Source organism: Hibiscus syriacus, unplaced genomic scaffold, assembly GCF_006381635.1.
Source record: "Hibiscus syriacus cultivar Baekdansim isolate YM2019G1 unplaced genomic scaffold, ASM638163v2 tig00112383_pilon, whole genome shotgun sequence".
Classification (NCBI taxonomy): domain Eukaryota; kingdom Viridiplantae; phylum Streptophyta; class Magnoliopsida; order Malvales; family Malvaceae; genus Hibiscus; species Hibiscus syriacus.
This window is the reverse complement of record NW_024063319.1, coordinates 2,642,188-2,659,427: the sequence shown is the minus strand read 5'-3', so window position 1 is coordinate 2,659,427 and position 17,240 is coordinate 2,642,188. Positions and strand designations below refer to the sequence as shown.

Sequence of the window (17,240 nt, the reverse complement as noted above, 5' to 3'; positions counted from 1 at the left end):
AATATAAGAAGAATATAAGACTTACCCCCCCATTCGAAATAGCCATTGTCTTCAACCCCTAATAACACACCCCACCAAGACCGATCAAGAAACAAATGCATATCATCGTCAAGTTTGCATATGTCAGCGTAACACCCCTGGCTCCGCTCATGTAGATAAAAATCAGCCTCTATGGGTGTCAGCCTCTGTAATGGATAGTTGGCCTCCTAACAATATAAAAGCTCAAACAAAGTTAAACATCTACTAGTAATAACTTGTTTATATATGGTAGTATTTGTGTTAACTTACATCATTCATCGTCGTATATGGTAGTAACTCTTCCCAATCCAACAACCGGATCCTCCTCCAGGAAATAGCCCTAGGAATATCATTTGAATTTTTGATTGCATATGTCCGCATACTGGGAAAAGCCTTAAATATCCAAATATACAAACAATATAATACACAAACATTAGTAATTATTAAATAATTAATTATAATTTTGGAAACATTATATAGAAATTCTTACCTTAAAAGCCCAAATAAAGCCTGCCAAAGTGTATTTGGAACCATGGCCATGCAAACTTTTTCGGTCCTCAAAGGCATACGACAACTTTTTCCAGGTAGCTTTCCATAGATATGAACCCCATGGAAACAGGTTCCATGCATTTAGGTCCTCTACCAATAATATTAGGTCCTCAGAAATAGGTTGTCTGGCCTCTTTACCTAAAAAGTCGGCATGCAAAAGTAATAAAAGGCATACTCGGACAACATCGATGTCATCCATCCGAGTAAAACCATCTTTAACAAATAATCTTTTCAAGTCACCGACGTGTAAACTCGGCTTCGCCTTTGCCAGCTCGGGAAAAACCCGAGATAACCATGATGGGCGGGCGACATGACTAGTGTATCGACCTACATCATCGTGTCCAAAGCATAGACCAGTGATTAAGCAAAACACCTCCCGCCCAAAACAAGTATACGCCGGAGGAAAATGAAACCATATCTCTTCATCACCATGATGTATCCTCTCGGGTAGATCGTTAGTCATGGTCTGAAGAAACAAATGGGTCAACATAGCATCTCCACCCGGATGTTGTACTTTCAGCCATGGCCCGAAGCAAGTATCCTCAAACAATTTTCTTTGTACATGTATAAGCGTCGACGCAATTGTAGTGGCTTGGCTTAATTTATTCCTTAAGGTCAATGAAGCCGAAAAATTTTTCTACAAAAACAATAAACATATCAAGTTTGTAACCCTCTAGACCCGGTCTGTAAGTTAGACCCAATGGTCACATGTCCCATTCAGAGGGTTTTTTTTTTCTTAACAACTTATAGAACATTAAATATAATATAGAACAAAATATTAATAATACATATATATATCCAAAACGATAGAAAATACATGTCACCAAATATAACCGAAAAAACATATAGAGATATATATGTTCATACAAAATAAGTAATTGATCTCTCCTGATGCCAAATCTGCTAGCTTACGGTCTGCTGTTATCTGAAAAAGGTAAAAACTACAGAATGAGCTAAAAAGCCTAGTGTGCTCCAAACATTGTATTAAAAATATACGAATAAAATATTCCAGTAAAACCGATTATCAAACATGTTTTAAAATATGAACACTACCCCCATCCGTCAAGTCCAAAATGTATAGGTTCCCCAGAACCATACACCCACCAACAAGTCCAGTAAGGCCCTGAGCACACAGCAGAGGAGCCGGTAAGTAAGGCCTTGAGCACACAGCAGAGGAGCCTCCAGGTATACTTCCTCCATCATTACCCCCAAATAAATCATGTTCCGCTTATAACGGATATATATATTAAAAATATTAAAACATAAATCAGGTCAGATAACAAATCAGAATCCATGTCAAGTATCATATAAAAATTCAGGTCAGGTAACAGATCAGAATCCATGTCAAGTATCATATAAAAATTCAGGTCAAATATCATATCATATAACTATTCATATGATAGTTTAATCCAGTAAGATAACACTGTCAGGAAACACACCTGTAACAGTCTGGGAATCAGATAGGGAACTGGGTTTGTCGATCACGCTCTGCTGCAGCGCTAGATCATACGAATTGAAAAAATCCATATTGGAATCCTAATATATATAAAAAATCTTAATCTTTATTTAAATCATATACGGAAACCTACGAGTAATTCTTGTATTACGCGGTTCGGACTGATATGATGAACGGACAACACCGGACCTGACTGATCCTCGCTCAGGTGAAACACGAGTACCTTCATAAAATATCTTACTTAATCAATTCCTTAACCATATCTCAAATAAATAATCAAAATACTAAAATACTAAGCCTATTTGGGTTCACAAGCTCGATTCGGGAATTTCAGGTCAGAATTTGACAAAACGGACTTCGGAATCAGATTCAGGACGTCGAAAAACATAAAGTATGACCTCCCAAAAGTTTGAATTATTGGTCAAAATCAAAGTCAACGAGTTTGACTGATGATTTGGAGACTTTCGGGTTTGAATTTTGTGAAACGAACCCCAAAAACGGATTCGGGACGTCAAAAAATATCAGGATAGGTATTCTCGGAAAAGATTAACGGCTGTTTAATATCTGGTCAAAGCCGGTCAAAGTTATAGTCAAAGTGGTTAACCATTTTACGAAATTATTTATTTATTTATTTACAAAATTACGAAAATAGCACCATTTTAAAATTAATTACCAATATAGCACCATTTTCAAAATATTTACTAAACTTTTATTTTTCAAAATTACGAAAATAGCTTTTTTAAAAAAAATTACAAAAATAGCACCCTTTTCGAATTAATTCCCAATATGTCATCAGTTTCAAAATAATTACTCAAATGTCACTCGGTCAATGGTCAACGGGTCAGGTCGGGTTGTAACTGGTCAAACCGATTAAAAACCGGTCAAACCGGTCATTTTGACCTTCCCTACGCGCAGTGGCGGCGCGTGGAGGCGCGTGGGACGTCTTACGGCAGCGTTAAATTCACGGAAAAATTTCTAAAAATTATTTTAAGCGATTTCGAGATACTTACAAAGCTCGGTTCAAATTTTTGAACGGTAGAGAGATCGATTTCATCAAATCGAAAACTTTGACTGCTTCACCACCACACGTGCCGCCGCTGCCGGAGAAAAGGAGGACACTGGTGGACTCGGAACGGCACAAGGAACACGATGGTGTAGGAGGTGTCGTAAACGGAGCAACGATCGGCGATGAATTTAAGATTTCCTCGGCGATGGAGCTAAAAAAACGTCGAGACTTTGACTTGAATTTCACGACGTTTGGCAGCGTTTCACTTCAATTAATTTAAGGGATTTGTTCCTCGCTCGATGATGAACACGGTGGTGTTTTCAAATCAACGATCAGAGGTCGGACGGCGTCGGGATCGTGGTTGGAAGATGGGCGTTGGGAAAGGAATTTTGGGAATGGTTTTCTGTTTTTGAAACAGAAAACCACGTATATAACATGGTTTTTAGACATTTCTTGGGTAAATTCAGGGCTTGGTCCCTGAATTTTATTTAACTCTAAAACAAGCTACAATTTTTAAAATCTTTCAATTTAGTCCCCAAAATTTATCAATTTTCACAATTAAAAACTCAAATTTCAATTAAATATTATTTTCAAATTTCTTGGTTGTTACAATTCTCCCCCTCTACAAGAAATTTCGTCCTCGAAATTTTCCTTATGAAAATAGATGCGGAAATTGAAACTCCATTGACTCCAATGTTTCCCAAGTAGCTTCTGAGGGGCTACGATTACTCCACTGAACTTTGACCATTGGAATACGCCTATTCCGAAGAACTCGCTCATCCCTCTCTAAAACCTGAACAGGCTCCTCCTCATATGTCAAATCAGGTCTCAGTTCTACCTCATCAACGTGAATGATGTGATCTGGATCTGGACGAAATCGCCTCAACATAGACACATGAAAAACATCATGAATACGACTGAGCTGGGGAGGCAACTCGAGCTGATAAGCAACAGGTCCAACTTTCTTCAAAATACGATACTGCCCAATAAATCGCGGACTCAGTTTACCCTTACGTCCAAATCTCAATACCTTCTTCCATGGAGATACCTTGAGAAAAACCTGATCTCCAACCTCAAACTCGATATCATTACGTCGCTTATTTGCGTATGACTTCCGCCTATCGAATGCCTCTTTTAAGCAATCAGGGATCAATCTGACAGTATATTCAGTCTCTCAAACCAAGTTTGGACCCAAAGTTTTTCTATCATGCAACTTTGTCCAACATATAGGAGTACGACATCTACGTCCATACAGAGCCTCGTACGGTGCCATGCAAATACTTGCCTGATAACTATTATTGTAAGCAAACTCAGCTAATGGCAAGAAATCTTCCCAACTACCACGAAAATCAATCACACAACCCCGTAACATATCCTCCAACACCTGAATAACTCGCTCAGACTGTCCATCAGTCTGAGGATGAAAAGCTGTACTGAAATTCAAACGAGTGCCCAGAGCCTCGTGCAAAGCTTTCCAGAACCCGAAAGTGAATCTCGGATCTCGATCAGATATGATAGATAATGGAACACCATGAAGTCTAACGATCTCAGAAATATACAACTTAGCCAGTTTATCCAGAGAATAATTAATCCGAATAGGGATAAAGTGCGCTGACTTGGTGAGTCGATCAACAATCACCCAGATAGAATCCTTTTTGGAAAGAGTCAGAGGAAGACTAGTAATGAAGTCCATCGTAATGCGCTCCCATTTCCACTCAGGAATCTTAATTGACTGTAACAATCCAGATGGATGTTGGTGTTCTTCTTTAACCCGTTGACAAGTCAAACACCTCGCCACAAAATCTGAAATATTCTTTTTCATACCAGTCCAGAAGTAACACTCTTTGAGATTATTGTACATTTTGTTCCCGCCAGGATGCATAGCATAAGGACTACTATGAGCCTCCTGAGGAATAACCCGTCTCAACTCATCATTTTTAGGGACACAGTAACGATCATGAAAACATAAAATACCATCCTGATCCACAGTATACTCTGAACTCAATCCCTGCTTAACTTGTTCAATAATGGGGAGCAATGAGCTGTCCAGAAGTTGTTTGGCCTTAATTTCCTCGGCCAAAGTGGGTTTAACCTTCAACTCTGCTAACAGACTGTTATCATTAAATAAACTCAAATTGGCGAATAAGTCTCTGAGATCTGATATCACCTTACGGCTTAAGGCGTCTGCCACCACATTAGCCTTCCCTGGATGATATTCTATCTCTATATCATAGTCCTTTAGAAGCTCCAACCAGCGACGCTATCTCAAATTCAATTCTTTCTGAGTAAGTAGATACTTCAGACTCTTATGATCAGTATAAATATAACATTTTTCTCTGTATAGGTAGTATCTCCAGATCTTTAAAGAAAAAACCACGATAGCTAACTCCAGATCGTGAATAGGATAGTTACGTTCAAGCGGCTTTAACTGACGCGAAGCATAAGCGACAACCTTCCCATCTTGCATTAAAACACATCCTAATCCGAAGTGAGAAGCATCACTGTAGACAGAAAAATCTTTCCCAGATTCAGGCTGAATCAGTACTGGGGCTTGAGTCAGAACAGTCTTCAATTTCTCAAAGTTAGCTTGTTGGTTCTCAGACCAGACAAATAGAACATCTTTCCTTAATAGTTTCGTCAGAGGAGTTGCAATAAGGGAGAACCCCTCTACGAAACGACGGTAGTAACCAGCTAAGCCCAAGAAACTACGGATCTCATAAATGTTCCTAGGTTACTTCCAGTTCAAAATAGCCTCCACTTTGCTTGGATCCACCCGAATACCATCAGCAGAAATGATATGTCCAAGAAAAGTCACTTCGCTGAGCCAGAATTCACACTTGCTCAATTTAGCGTGTAACTTATTCTCTCTTAGTGTATGTAGAACAATCTTTAGATGCTCCTCATGTTCTGCCTCACTTCTAGAATATACCAGTATGTCATCAATGAATACAACTACAAACTGGTCCAAATAAGGTCGAAACACCCTATGCATCAGATCCATAAAAGCAGCAGGGGCATTTGCTAACCCGAATGACATCACTAAAAACTCATAATGCCCATACCGAGTACGAAAAATAGTCTTCGGAATATCCGAGTCTTTCACTTTGAGTTGATAATAACCAGACCTCAAGTCTATTTTTGAAAAGATAGAAGCCCCTCGAAATTGGTCAAATAGATCATCGATCCTGGGTAGAGGTTGTTCAATTTCCTATAATCAATCCAGAGTCTCAATGTCCCATCTTTCTTCTTGACAAAGAGAACTGGGGCTCCCCACGGTGATACACTGGGTCGGATAAATCCCCTGTCCAACAACTCTTGGAGTTGAACTTTTAGTTCCTTAAGCTCCTTTGGGGCCATACGATAAGGATCCATTGAAACCGGAGTAGAATCAGAATAGACTTCAATCTCAAACTCGACTTCTCTATCTGGAGGTAATCCAGGCAACTCCTCGGGAAAAACATCGGGAAATTCCTTGACAATCCGGATACCTTCAATATCAGGATGAGAACTCCTAGTATCCAATATATAAGCAAGAAACGCCTCGAAACCTTTCCTGATCATCTTCTCAGCTACCAAAGAAGACACAACATTCGTCAGAAATCCATGGCGTTCACCGATCATTACAATCTTTCGATTATCCGGGGTCTTTAAAACAACTCACTTAGTCTCAAAATCAATATTTACTCGATGTTTGTCCAACCAATCTACGCCGAGAATCAAATCAAACTCTTCTAAAGGTAACTCCATCAGGTTAGCCAGAAAAATCTCCCCATTGATCTCTATAGGACACTCTCTAAAAATACGATCCAATACAATGGACTTGCCTAAGGGACTTTGAACTATCATAGAATGCTCAGTATTCTCAACAGGAATATTTAAACCCTCAGAAATGGAATGCGATACATAGGAATTGGTAGAGCCACTATCAAACAATGCAAAGTATGTAACTAAATGAATAGTAACAGTACCTGCAGTAACATTAGGCCCATCACGATCTTGTCGAAGTCTGGCAGTGTAAACCAATACAGGCTGTCTGGCCTCAGATCTGACTGGACCCCTACTCTGAGATGCTCGGCCTCTGCTAGCCGATTCAGGTGCTCTCTCCTAAGTACGACCTTGTGCTGGAGTCTGGACTGTACTATGAGAACTAGCGGGAGTACGAGCTGGTGTCTGAAATGAACGATTTAGCTCTGGATAGTCTTTCAAAAAATGATCACCAGAACCACATTTATAACATGTGCCCAATTTCATCCTGCATTCTCCAAGATGTTGTTTTCCACAGTAATCACATGTCTTCAAAGGTTGTAACCCAGATGATCCACCATGTCTAGAAGAATGTACACCTGAAGAACCAGATGTAACAGATCTGACACTCGTACCGCCTCTCTGAAATGACTCACCCTGCCTCTCTTGCTAGGGTGTGTAGAAGAATCAACAAAACCAGAAGGCCTCCTGAATCGGGTTTGAGCTCGATCACTATTTCTCTTGTGCTCCATACCCAGTCGCTCTATTTCCTCAGCAGTCTTGGCTATCTCAACCAAAGCATTAAAATTTCTTTCTCGGTGGGTAGTAACTCGACTCCTGATCTTATACCTGAGTCCATTCTCGAACCTCAAGCATCGATCTGTCTCCGTGTCAATAAGTCCAGGAGCATAACAGCTCAATCGGATGAACTCAACCTCGTAGTCCATAACAGACATGCTACCCTGCTCCAGATTCTGAAACTCCTGACGACGCTCCTGCAGGTATCTCTCTCCGATGTAGCGACTCCGGAAGCGCGTCTTGAAAAGATCCCATGTTAACTGGTTTCTCAGAATACTACCAGAAATTGATTGCCACCATCTGAAGCTCTCTTTTTCAACATAGTTAGGCCCCCCTTCAAATTCTGTTCAGGTCTGAGGTCCATCTCATCCATAATCCTCTTTGTGTCCTCCAGCCAATACTCAACATCTGTCGGAGGTCCACTAGTAATACCCTCAAATGGAACTACACCAGCAGCAACCAGAGAATTTGAAATCTCAACCGCAGTCATATTATTAGGGGCTCTAACAGCTCTCTGAAACATGTGGAATATAGCTCTAATAATGGCATCTTCGTTCATGTCAGTATCCTCATCTCCAGAGACGGGAGGATCTCTCACAGGAGTAAACTGGTCATCATGAGAAAGGGTCGGATCTACTTGCGGAACAGGAGGATCACGTGGAGACATCGGTTGTCGATCGTAACAGAAGGTCAAGCGACTCGCCCTTGACCCCGACCACGTCCTGTCCTACGACCTCTAGCGGCACTCATCGTTGGATCTATAAGGCTCTACAGAAAGAGTTTGAAACATATGTCACATTAGCATCAGAGATCTCGAGAAAATTTTAAATCATAAAATAAGGTGACACATTTTTTTTTCTTCAAAATTTCTTAAAAATCCAAAGTTTAGGACCCATATACAGTCCGAGTGTTTAAAACTGAAAGCTCTGATATCACCAAATGTAACCCTCCAGACCCGGTCTGTAAGTTAGACCCAAACCTAAGTGGTCACATGTCCCATTCAGAGGTTTTTTTTTCCTTAACAACTTATAGAACATTAAATATAATATAGAACAAAATATTAATAATACAGATATATCCAAAACGATAGCAAATACATGTCACCAAATATAACCGAAAAACATAAAGAGATATATGTTCGTACAAAATAAGTAGTTGATCTCTCCTGATCCCAAATCTGCTAGCTTACGGTATGCTGTTATCTAAAAAGGTAAAAACTATAGAATGAGCTAAAAAGCCCAGTGTGCTCCAAACAGTGTATTAAAAACATGCGAATAAAATATTCCAGTAAAACCGATTATCAAACATGTTTTAAAATATGAACACTACCCTCATCCGTCAAGTCCAAAATGTGTAGGTTCCCCAGAACCATACACCCACCAACAAGTCCAATAAGGCCCTGAGCACACAGCAGAGGAGCCTCCATGTATACTTCCTTTATCATTACCCCCAAATAAATCATGTTCCGCTCATAACGGATATATATATTATAAAAAATTAAAACATAAATCAGGTCAGGTAACAGATCATAATCCATGTCAAGTATCATATAAAAATTCAAGTCAGGTAACAAATCAGAATCCATGTCAAGTATCATATAAAAATTCAGGTCAAATATCATATCAGATAACTATTCATATGATAGTTTAAACCAGCAAGATAACACTGTCTGGAAACAGACCTGTAACAGTCTGGGAATCAGATAGGGAAGCCTACTACTGGGTTTGTCGATCATGCTCTGCTGCAGCGCTAGATCCTACGAATTGGAAAAATCCATATTGGAATCCTAATATATAAAAAAAATCTTAATCTTTATTTAAATCATATACGGAAACCTACGAGTAATTCTTGTATTACGCGGTTCGGACTGATCTGATGAACGGACAACACCGGACCTGACTGATCCTCGCTCAGGTGAAACACGAGTACCTTCATAAAATATCTTACTTAATCAATTCCTTAACCATATCTCAAATAAATAATCAAAATACTAAAATACTAAGCCTATTTGGGTTCACAAGCTCGATTCGTGAATTTCGGGTCAGAATTTGACAAAACAGACTTCGGAATCAGATTCAGGACGTCGAAAAACATAAAGTATGACCTCCCGAAATTCTGAATTATTGGTCAAAATCAAAGTCAACGGGTTTGACTGACGATTTGGAGACTTTCGGGTTTGAATTTTGTGAAACGGGCCCCAAAAACGGATTCGAGATGTCAAAAAATATCATGATAGATATTCTCGAAAAAGATTAACGGCTGTTTAATATCTGGTCAAAGCCGGTCAAAGTTATAGTCAAAAGTGGTCAACCATTTTAAGAAATTATTATTTATTTATTTATTTATTTACAAAATTACAAAAATAGCACCATTTTAAAATTAATTACCAATATAGCATCATTTTCAAAATATTTACTAAAATGTCATTTTTCAAAAATTACGAAAATAGCATTTTTAAAAAAATTACAAAAATAACACCCTTTTTGAATTAATTCTTAATATGTCACCAGTTTCAAAATAATTACTAAAATGTCACTAGGTCAACGGTCAACGTGTCGGGTCAGGTCGGGTCAGGGCGGGTCAACGAGTCGGGTCGGTTCGGGTTGTAACTGGTCAAACCGGTCATTTTGACCTTCCCCACGCGTAGTGGCGGCACGTGGGACGTCTTACAGAAGCGTAAAATTCACGGAAAAATTTCTAAAAATTATTTTGAGCGATTTCGAGATACTTACAAAGATGGCTTCAAATTTTTGAACGGCGGATAGCTCGATTTCATCAAATCGAAAACTTTGACCGCTTCACCACCACACGCGCCGCCGTCGCCGGAGAAAAGAAGGACATCGGTGGAATCGGAACGACACAAGGAACACGATGGTGTAGGAGGTGTCGTAAACGGAGCAACGATCGACGATGAATTTAAGATTTCCTCGGCGATGGAGCTAAAAAAAAGTCGAGACTTTGACTTGAATTTCACGGCGTATGGCAGCGTTTCACTTCAATTAATTTAAGGGATTTGTTCATTGCTCGATGATGAACACGGTGGTGTTTTCAAATCAACGATCAGAGGTCGGACGGCGTCGGGATCGTGGTTGGAAGATGGGCGTTGGGAAGGGAATTTTGGGAATGGTTTTCTGTTTTTGAAACAGAAAACCACGTATATAACATGGTTTTCAGACACTTCCTGGGTAAATTCGGGGCTTGGTCCCTGAATTTTCTTTAACTCTAAAACAAACTACAAATTTTAAAATCTTTCAATTTAGTCCCAAAATTTATCAATTTTCACAATTAAAAACTCAAATTTCAATTAAATATTATTTTCAAATTTCCGGGTTGTTACAAAGTTAGATATACCAAAAACTACAAATTATACACTATAAACAGACATGATATTAAACAGTGAAAACAAAGCCAAATATGTTTCAAACTTGCACAGTATTCACCCAAGTCATTATTCTATCATAGTTTACAAAATGCATCAAATAACATTCCAGAAGTAAGCACTTATATAAACATTTTAAAGGACAACATATAGGTTTAGTGCTGGTTCAAAGACAACATAAAGAGTAATAGTTTATTCTTAAAACTTAAATTCGCAACACTGTGAAGTTAGTATTTGTCTTTATTTTTTGGTTGAAGTAATCCAATTCATTCAAGTTTCAATTTGCAGAAGAAGAATAGTTTCTGAAACTTAAAATCGCAACGCGAAATGAAACTTGAATGAATTGCATTACTTCAACCAAAAGACAAAACAAAGACAAATACTAACTTCACAGGGTTAAAGACTAAACAGTTTAGCAATATTGGAAGCAACCGAATGAATTTACTAAGCAATCTAAGTGAAATGGTTAATCTATTATTGAAATTACCAGTAAATTTATCATCAATTTAAATATGAAAAATCTAATAATAATACAAAAAATTTAAAATAAAACTAATTAAAAAAACTAACCCTCGGTGGTTGATTTTCTATTTCTGACCGTGAATGGTTGTGCGGGTAGCTCTGAGAGATAGAGATAGACGGATTTCGCCGGAGATGGGGATGTATGTTGTCGTAGAGAGTGAGAGATGGAGATGGGACTGAGTTGTGATTTAGGGTTTTAGGTTATGATTTGCGATTATACTGTTTACATTTGTGTTGTGAAATTAATATTGTGTTTCGAATTCGAAAATAAAATTCGCGTTGCGAAAATAAACGCGCTTTGCGAATTTGACTTATGTGTTGCGAATTTGACTTCTGTGTTGTGAATTACAAATTCGCGTTGCGATTTATAGATTCGCGTTGCGATTTGAAGAAGTTCATCCAGCTCTGGATATCTAATCCTTTCGTTCTTAATGTTCATTCACTCTCCTTCTTCTGTGACTATCTCGAAAGGTATTTTGAATTTTCAATCTCTGGTTTCATGTGGCGCAAAAATCTTTCACATTGTCTTCCCATCGTAAAGAAGACCAACGAAATCTCCATTCAGCTACAAGTCCAAATTACTAAGTACAATGGTTCTTTTCATTCTGTTGCTTGCTGATTTCCTGCTCGCTCATCCGTGGCTTCATGCTTTTCTGCTTAGGCATGATCTCCCTCTTCACTCGACACCTGGTGTATGATGTCCAGCGGTACTCCCAACGACTTATGAAATGAAAATCCTATTTCAGATTGGTAAAAAGTAGTTCAAACCCAAAACAAAGAAGGAAACTTTATTTGCATTTATGTGATTAAATTTTTTGAAATTTTCTGCATTTTTCCCCAACATTTTTTTATGACTCTAGTTTTGATGCAAATGATGTAGCAGGGAATTAATAAAGGGTCGATTGATATATGGAAATCTGATTATGCAAACTACTTCTATGGATGAAGCCAAAGAAGTCATAATTTTCCTGGTACGTAGTATATATTATCTTCGAATTCATTTGTATAGAAGCTTTTATGTTCTTTACTTAAGTTAAAACTGGATTACAAAAGACGTTTGAATCTTAATAGGATTTTTTTCTTTGATCTAATATGTTAGTTTTATCTGCAATCCAATGCTCGTTTTCTGTATTTAGTTGATTACAATTGCCAAAAATAGTTGCTTTATATGTTTATGTTAGTTTACTTTCTATGCGAAGTACATATTTTTCTTATTGGAATATCTAAATTCCCTACATCTCTTTTAACTTTGTGGTTTTAGATTTAGGGTCTTTTGATGGTGATTGGTAAATTGTTTTGGTTGTGAGGTTAGCAAAGGAGCATTAGATTATAATACTCATTTTTATATTAGTTGTTGATAATGTTGAAATGGATGTGTCCTTAATACATCAGACTGTTAATATTTACTACAATGTTTAACTATTTCTTTATTGATTGCTTCTTTTGCTTAGATTGATTTCAAACTTTGAATTTCCAATGTTTATCAGGAGAGAATTTTGTGTTAACTTTGAAGATTAAAACTTAATTATCGATGATTTCTCCCAGTAGTGAAATCATATGGAATTAGCTCATTCTGTGTAATTTGATGGTGCTTGCTTCTTATTTCATTTTAGCAACAGTGACAACAACCTCACACTTTGTTTCAAGAAGTTCTCATGTCACCAGCCACGGGGCAGACAACAATTTGATTGGCATCAAGAATAAAGCCGTTATTTCTCACAATGGCCTGAGGTTTTTTGAACAAGCTGGACAGGTTGCAAATGAGAAGCCAAACAAAGGTAGTTGCCAGGCAAGCTATATTTTTTTTTGCGGTAAAGGGATGAATTTAGTCTTTGTGGGAGCCGAGTGTGGTCCATGGAGCAAAACGGATGGACTCTGTGATGTCCTTGGTGGACTTTCTCCAGCAATGGCTGTAAGTATAGCTTTACACACTCATTTATAATTTGCAGCATGTATAACTTTAGATACTAATTGAACATTGAGCAGGCCAATGGACATCGAGTTATGACAGTGTTGTTGGATCATAAACTTGATCCATTATGGGATCCTAAACCCAAACCCAAACTAAATTGATGTCATTGCTTACATCATTTAAGTAAAGATGTCATTGCTTACATCATTTAAGTAATGATGCCATTGCTTACATCAATTTAGTTAGGTGAGAGTTAGGTATTTGTTGAATTTGTAATGGTTTAAATTAGTTTATTTGTGTGGTGTAGGATTGTTCTTGAGTAGTATAAATACCCTTCCTCATTTTAGTTTTAAGCATCAAGAAAAATTAAGAGCTTCTAAGTGAGTGAAGAAGCAAAGTCTTATAAGAGTGAGTTGTAGTTCTTGTTTTTGAGTGAAAGTGTTCTTGTTTTTGAGTGAAAGTGATCTTGTAATATTTTTTTTAGTTTCAATAAAAGTTGTTTGTGTGAGTGTTTTATTTCCAACAAAGTGGCATCAGAGCGAGTTGGAAAGATCGAAGGTCTCGAAGAGAGGAATCCGCCACCGCCAAAATTTTCTCAATCTGAGTTCTGATGCACCGCCGGAAGACTGCTGCCAGAAAATCGAGTTGACTCACCGAGTTGAGCCGAGTCAGCTGAGTTGGAGCCCCTTGACCAAGTTATCCAAGTCCCTCATAAGGTTTTTCGACGTTCCGGATTCATCCGTGCAATCGGATTTTACAAAATCTCATTCTATTGAGAGATATGGCAAATGGTATGGCACAATTCCAAGTTCCGACACTCAACAACAAAAACTACGACAATTGGAGTATCAAAATGACGGCACTTCTTGGATCACAAGATGTGTGGGATATCATAGAGAAAGACTATAACGAGATTGTGGATGATGTTGTTTTTGCTACTCTTACACCAGATCAAAAGACAACTTTGAAGGATTCAAGAAAGAGAGACAAGAAGGCTCTCTACCTCATCTATCAAGCATTAGATGATGATAGTTTTGAAAAGATTACAAGTGCAAGCTCTAGCAAGGAAGCATGGGAGAAGCTGTAAACCTCTTACAAATGATCCGAGCAAGTGAAGAAGGTTCATCTTCAAACATTAATAGGTGAATTTGAATCCTTACACATGAAAGCATCTGAGTCTATTTCAGATTATTTCTCAAGAGTAGTAGTTGTTTCTAATCAATTAAAAAGAAATGGTGAAAAGTTAGAAGATGTGAGGATAATAGAGAAGATACTCCGTTCGTTGGATCCCAAATTTGAGCACATTGTCGTGACGATTGAAGAAACTAAAGACTTGGAAAAATGATGATCGAGCAAATCCAAGAATCATTGCAAGAATACGAAGAGAAGCATAAGAAGAAGCATGATTTTACTGAGGAACTCCTCAAGCTGCATCTCAAGGATATACATGAGATCCAACGTAATGATAGAAACCAACGTGGCCAAGGCAAAGGTAGAGGTCATGGACGAGATGGAAGTCGAGGTCGTGGACGAGGCTGGAATTACAACAACAACAATTCCAACAACTATGAGAAAGGAGAAAGCTCAACACGAGGCCGTGGAAGAATCAATCCGAACTCAAGGCATGATAAATTTCAAGTTCGATGTTATAATTGTCAGAAGTTTGGGCATTAAGCTTCAGAATTTAGAGCTCCCAACAACAAAATTGAGGAGAAGGCCAATTACGTGGAGGAAAAGACAGATGGAAAAGAAACTCTTCTTCTAGCACGAAAGGAAACTGATTGTGGCCAAGCAAATTCCTGATACCTTGACAGTGGTGCAAGCAATCACATGTGTGGAAGGAAAGACATGTTCGTGGAGCTAGACGAGTCATTAAGTGGAAATGTTTCGTTTGGAGATGATTCCACAATAGCAGTGAAAGGGAGAGGTAACATTCTTATCCGTTTGAAAGATGGGAGACATCAATTTATTTCAAATGTCTACTATGTGCCCAATATGAAAAGTAACATCTTAAGTTTAGGGCAACTGGTTGAGAAAGGTTATGATATTCATATGAATAATTATAATCTTTCTATAAAAAATGATAAGAATAACTTCATTGCTAAAGTACTGATGTCAAAGAATAGAAGGTTCTTGATCAACATACAAAATGATGTTGCAAAGTGCCTGAAAGCTTGCTACAAAGATGCATCATGGCTTTGGCATCTTCGATTTGGGCATCTTAATTTTGGAGGTCTAGAGCTGTTATCTAAGAAGGAGATGGTGAAGGGACTACCTCGCATCAACCATCCTGACCAGCTTTGTGAAGGGTATCTAGTTGGGAAACAATTCAGGAAAAGCTTTCCAAAAGAGTCAGAGACAAGAGCCAAGAAGCCACTTGAGCTCATCCATACCGATGTGTGTGGACCGATCAAGCCAAGCTCTCTCGGTAACAGTAACTATTTTATTCTCTTCATTGATGATTTTTCAAGAAAAACCTGGGTATATTTCTTGAAACAGAAGTCAGAAGTTTTTGAAGTCTTCAAGAAGTTCAAAGCAGCAGTGGAGAGAGAAAGCGGTAGAAAGATCAAAGCCATGAGATCCGATCGAGGTGGAGAATTTACTTCCAGGGAGTTTTAAGAGTTCTGTGAAGCAAATGGAATTTGTCGACCAATTACAGTTCCTAGATCCCCCCAGCAAAATGGTGTGACAGAAAGAAAGAAAGAATAGAACAATCCTCGATATGGCACGAAGCATGCTCAAAATCAAGAAACTACCCAAAACATTTTATGCAGAAGCAGTAACGTGTGCAGTCTACTTGACAAACTGATCTCCAACAAGAAGTGTATGGGGAAAGACACCGCAAGAAGCATGGAGTAGAAGAAAGCATGGCATTTCCCACTTGATAACCTTTGGAAGTATCCCATGTTCACGTACCAGACGAGAGAAGAACGAAGCTTGATGATAAAAGCGAGAGTTTTATCTTCATCGGCTATGATACTAATTCGAAGGGCTACAAGTTGTACAATCCAAACAATAAGAAGTTTGTGATTAGTCGAGATGTGGTCTTCAACGAAGAAGGAGAATAGGATTTTAACTCTCATACAAATGACTTCAATTTTTTTCCTCAGTTTGAAGAAGATGAGCTGACAATGAGGGAACAACTAGATAAATCTCAACAAGAGCTTGCAACTCCACCCACTTCACCAACATCAACCACTCAATGAGACTCATCACCTTCATCATCGTCAAGTGGGAGTCAAAGTGAAAGAGTTGTGCAACGCACAAGAAGCCTTAGAGATCTCTATGAGGTAACTGAACAACAAGATAATCTTACATTATTTTGTCTGTTTGCCGATTGTGAACCAATGAGCTTTCAAGAAGCGGTACAAGAAAAGAAATGGAGAGATGTGATGGATGAAGAAATCAAGGCCATCGAGAAGAATAACACATGGGAACTTACGTCACTTCCCAAGGGACATAAGGCGATAGGTGTTTAATGGGTATACAAAACAAAACAAAACACTAAAGGAGAGATTAAAAGGCACAAGGCGAGGCTAGTTGCTAAAGGCTATAGTCAAAAGGCTGGAATTGACTATGATGAGGTATTTGCTCCTGTTGCTCAATTGGAGACTATCAGACTAATCATTTCTTTGGCATCTCAAAACAATTGGAAGATACAACAGATGGATGTAAAGTTTGCCTTCCTAAATGGATTTCTTGAAGAGGAAGTTTACATTCAGCAACCATCAGGCTATGAAGTCAAAGGGCATGAAGACAAGGTGTTGAAATTGAAGAAGGCTATTTACGGGCTAAAACAAGCACCAATGGCATGGAATAGCCGAATCGACAAGTACTTCCAAGAGAATGGCTTCAA

At 38.3% G+C, this 17,240-nt stretch overlaps 1 long non-coding RNA gene across 1 annotated transcript; it reads left to right on the top strand.

The window, feature by feature from the left end:
- The first annotated feature begins 12,136 nt into the window (after positions 1-12,136).
- On the top strand, positions 12,137-16,686 carry LOC120178908. The gene is made up of 4 exons (XR_005521564.1): positions 12,137-12,229; positions 12,356-12,443; positions 14,463-14,467; positions 16,675-16,686. It is a non-coding gene; the product is annotated as an uncharacterized LOC120178908 (long non-coding RNA).
- Positions 16,687-17,240: the final 554 nt, after the last annotated feature.